Source organism: Dasypus novemcinctus, chromosome 16 (assembly GCF_030445035.2).
Source record: "Dasypus novemcinctus isolate mDasNov1 chromosome 16, mDasNov1.1.hap2, whole genome shotgun sequence".
Lineage (NCBI taxonomy): Eukaryota > Metazoa > Chordata > Mammalia > Cingulata > Dasypodidae > Dasypus > Dasypus novemcinctus.
Window position 1 is genome coordinate 82051538 of NC_080688.1, and position 5023 is coordinate 82056560.

The 5023-nt window shown below is 47.4% G+C and overlaps 1 pseudogene; it reads left to right on the forward strand.

The window, feature by feature from the left end:
• Window positions 1–734: 734 nt before the first annotated feature.
• LOC105745718 (zinc finger protein 384 pseudogene) lies at window positions 735–3727 on the forward strand (annotated as a pseudogene).
• The last annotated feature ends 1296 nt before the right edge of the window (window positions 3728–5023 follow it).

Sequence of the window (5023 nt, forward strand, 5' to 3'; positions counted from 1 at the left end):
CTGTGCCATACCTCCCTTCAGGGCCCTAATATGTTAATTGCAAAACTGTGTTAGAAGCTTTACATAAATTTGTATTGTACTTAAAGGAAAATATTAAAATATCCCCCTAATTATTCACAGTTATTCCCCTAATTATTCACAGTATTTTGGTTTGACTCAAAGCATGTGCTATTTTATCCCATTTAGATGACTGGCTGCCAAGGAGCTACAAGAGATGAAGATAGTGCATCAGTTGGAGACCCTCTCTGCTGGAAGTTTCCATCATTGTATCTTTCCATAAGCATACTCAAAGTAACTGGAGAATGTGGAGGTTTTTTGCTACTACACCCTTCTGCTAGCAGTGATGCAATATTATATGATATTATCATTATCCTTATATGCTAGCAGTGATGCAGAGCTAGCCCCCTGAGCACCACATGTCTTAGAGTATGCACTAAATCACTATTTTGATATGTGAAAACTCAAGTCATGGGTTCTGTTTTGTCTTATTCCCCATGATTCTGCACTACCTGGATTATTTTATTATCTTTGCTTGCTTGCTTTCTAAACCTTTATTATGTATTCTTTCTCATGAGTGAATAAATTTGTACATTTTAGAAATATTCAAGACTCCAAAAGTTAAAGGTTTAAACATCCATTTGAGTGGACACAGAAATACAAAATATTTTTTTGATTCCTGCTCCCCCTGCATTGCTATTTCCCTCCCTCCCCCCTTTTCGTTTCCGGCGCTCCCGCCTTCTCTCCACTGCGGCTCTTCTCTGAGCTCGTAGGAGGGAGGGAGGGAGGGAGGGAGGGGGGAGTGGATGAATTGGGGTTCTCGGGAGCACTAGCTGCAGCACCACTTCCGGAACACGCTGCCCCTCCCGCGCTCGGCTCTGGCGCCGCCGCAGCCGTCGCCGCCGGAAAGTTCAGGAGCCCTGGAAAGGAGAAGGAATAAGACGGCAGGAGGAAGAGAGAGAGAGGGTAGAATGGAAGAATCTCACTTCAATTCTAACCCGTACTTCTGGCCTTCTATCCCCACGGTCTCGGGACAGATTGAGAACACGATGTTCATCAACAAGATGAAGGACCAGCTGTTGCCAGAGAAGGGCTGTGGGCTGGCTCCACCTCACTACCCCACCTTGCTGACAGTGCCTGCCTCAGTGTCCCTGCCCTCAGCCATCAGCATGGACACAGAGTCCAAGCCAGACCAGCTGACCCCACACAGCCAGGCATCTGTTACTCAGAATATCACGGTGGTCCCTGTGCCATCTACGGGGCTGATGACTGCTGGAGTCTCCTGTTCTCAGCGGTGGAGAAGAGAAGGGAGTCAATCAAGGGGTCCAGGTTTGGTAATCACGTCCCCCTCAGGCTCTCTTGTGACCACAGCCTCATCAGCTCAGACCTTTCCTATTTCGGCTCCCATGATTGTCTCAGCTCTTCCCCCTGGCTCACAAGCCCTGCAGGTGGTCCCTGACCTCTCCAAGAAGGTAGCATCAACCCTGACAGAGGAAGGAGGCGGAGGTGGTGGTGGAGGTGGCACTGTGGCTCCTAAGCCCCCCCGAGGCCGGAAGAAGAAGCGGATGCTGGAATCAGGGCTGCCTGAGATGAGTGACCCTTATGTCCTCTCCCCTGAGGACGATGAAGACCATCAGAAAGATGGCAAGACCTACAGGTGCCGGATGTGCTCACTGACATTCTACTCAAAGTCGGAGATGCAGATCCACTCCAAGTCCCACACCGAGACCAAGCCCCACAAGTGCCCACACTGCTCCAAGACCTTCGCCAACAGCTCCTACCTGGCCCAGCACATCCGTATCCACTCAGGGGCCAAGCCCTACAGTTGTAACTTCTGTGAGAAATCTTTCCGCCAACTCTCCCACCTTCAGCAGCACACCCGGATCCACTCCAAGATGCACACGGAGACCATCAAGCCCCACAAGTGCCCGCACTGCTCTAAGACCTTCGCCAACACCTCCTACCTGGCCCAGCACCTCCGAATCCACTCGGGGGCCAAGCCCTACAACTGTTCCTACTGCCAGAAGGCCTTCCGCCAGCTCTCCCACCTCCAGCAGCACACACGAAGGAATCCACACCAGTGATAGACCGTACAAATGTGCACACCCAGGCTGTGAGAAAGCCTTTACACAACTCTCCAATCTGCAGTCCCACAGACGGCAGCACAACAAAGATAAACCCTTCAAGTGCCATAACTGTCATCGGGCGTACACAGACGCAACCTCACTCGAGGTGCACCTATCTACGCATATGGTGAAGCATGCCAAGGTGTACACCTGTACTATTTGTAGTCGGGCATATACATCGGAAACGTACCTTATGAAACATATGCGCAAACACAACCCTCCTGATCTCCAGCAGCAAGTGCAGGCAGCAGCGGCAGCAGCAGCAGTGGCCCAGGCCCAGGCTCAAGCTCAAGCTCAAGCTCAAGCCCAGGCTCAAGCCCAGGCTCAGGCTCAAGCCCAGGCCCAGGCCCAAGCTCAAGCCCAAGCCCAGGTCCAAGCCCAGGTCCAAGCCCAGGTCCAGGCCTCCCAAGCATCGCAACAACAGCAGCAGCAGCAGCCACAGCCACCACACTTCCAGTCCCCTGGGGCAGCCCCCTAGGGTGGGGGTGGTGGGGACAGCAACCCCAACCCTCCACCCCAGTGTTCCTTTGACCTGACCCCCTATAAGACGGCGGAGCATCATAAAGACATCTGCCTCACAGTCACCACCAGCACCATCCAGGTGGAGCACCTGGCCAGCTCTTAGAGACCCGTGCTGCCACCCACTGGGGAGAGGGGAAAGAAGTTCTGGTCCCTTCTTTCTCCATGTCCTCTTGGTGGGAAAAAGTCCTCTTCCTTGACAGGCCTTGGCTCCATCTCCTGGGGCCTCAGGCATGGCCTTCCTTCACAGTTATTCCCAACTCCTCTTCAAAAGAACATCAGCCCTTCTGAATCAGCCCTTCTGATTGGCAGAGGAATACTGAGCTGGTAGTGTAGTCCAGCAGCCTCCCCTTCCAAGCATAGCTTTTGAAAACTGAGGGTTGGTGCTAAGGGAGGGATTTGCTATGACCTCATGGAAACTTGTCCACTGTGGGCACTTACCCTCTCCTTACCCTCCTCATCCTCAAAGTTTGGGCTGATAGAAAAGACTAGAGGCTGGCCCTCCCAGATACCAGAAAGGGAGCCCTACATGCAACCAGCCTCCTGTTCTGTTCTTGCCAGCAAAAGAACAGGTTCTCACGTGCCCCAACCCCAAGAATCATTATTCTTCCTCTAAATGGTCTCAGTTCACTTCCTCCCTAATATTGGAGGAAGGAAATTGGGGTGGGGATCAGATGTCCCTTTATTTGTAAGGGGGCAAGGGCTGAGATGTGGTCCCCAAGGGGCCAGTGATTCCTGAGGTGGTCAAGTGTGGCTTGAGTATGAGTCACGGTTTTCTTTGGAGCCTCTCTCCCACTTCTCTGTCAACCAAGGTCTTGTACTCTGTTTCTCCATCCCAAACCCCAAGGAGCTGTGGGAGCTTTGTGTTCTCTATGAAACCCCCAAACTAGGGGTGTTGCAGAGAAGGGAGAGTTCAGGGCAAACAAAAGGACTGGACTTAGCTCCCTTGGTGCCACGGTCAGTTGCCGGACATGGATTTATATATAAATATATATATATAAATATATATATACCCACCCATCACGGCCATCTTTGTTGTAACCATTTCTGTGTTTATAAATGCATTATCTTTGAGAATTTTCATATTTGATGTTTCGTTTTATCTTTTTTTTCCTTCTCCCCCCCCTTCCCTCCCCCTGTCTTCTGGCCATGGCATTTTTATTTCCTTTTGTCTTTTTCTTTTTTAAATCATGGCAGATTTCAGAGAAAAGATAAAATGAAAAAGAAAAAAATCAGGAAACCAGTTGTTATAAAGCGATTTAAAAATAAAAAAAAAAACCGTATGTACAAAACAAGGGGTGTTTCTAGAACATTGTATAGAAATAAATTCGTGTAAAAGGAAAAAAAAAAATATTTTTTTGCCTAGAGTGAGACTGTAATGCAATTTATGATAATTTGTAGACTAGGCAAAATATTATTTTGCCTCCCCATTGACTTTGATTCAATGACTAGGGCTCAAGTCAGATTTTTTTAAATGCAAAGTGTTATTACATATTCAGGATTCATAAATATGTTGTCTGCATTGGCAGAGGGTATTTGTTCATTTGCTTCTACTATCCCATATCCAACTTCTGCTTCCTGCTTGTTAGCATCAATTCAGTTTTCCTGTGAACTTCTCAATTATATGCAGTCTTGCTGGGAGAAATCCAATCCTTTAGCAATTAGGGCACCAATGATATTTATTGCCCTCACTCCCTTTTCCACTGCCTCATTAGACAATAGTGTATAGTAGGCTTTGCCAATTAACTACCTTGCTTGAAAATTGGTTCTTAATCTATTGATTCAATAGAAAGATAGAAGGGGAGGAGGGAAAGTGAGCACTTTTCATTACACTGGCTGCAGCAGTTGCAGGAACCCTCTATGTTCCATTGTAATTCTTTATGCCCAGTCATCCTAAGTACCTCTGGTTCCTGTTCCTCCAAACTCAAGAACCTCATTTATATTTACATCTCCCCTTCGAATTCCAATAAATTCCAATTTTGGTTTATTGCTTTTTTTTTCATTTTTCCTTAAAGTCATAAAATTTGAATCTAATTTCCTAAGGCACAATGTAACAAAAGATTCTTAAGTGGGCATGTATGATGTTATATGATGTTTCTAAAATTACTGGGCTTTATTACTTGTGTAGCCCTTATTGCTCTTCACAAATATTCTGGCTTTCTTTCTTCCGGCAAAGGCAGAAGTTCCCTTTCCCATTCTTTTGAAGTTAAATACCACCATGATCATTGCTTTGGCATGAAGTGGGAAGGGAAACAACATGTGTCACTTTCAGGAGAAACTTCTTTGTATGGACACAGTTTGGCCCATTCCTTTCCCCCTTGCCACAAATATCTGAAATGTTCAAAATGTTCAGGCTTTGTTAATCCAGTTTCTGAGGGCAG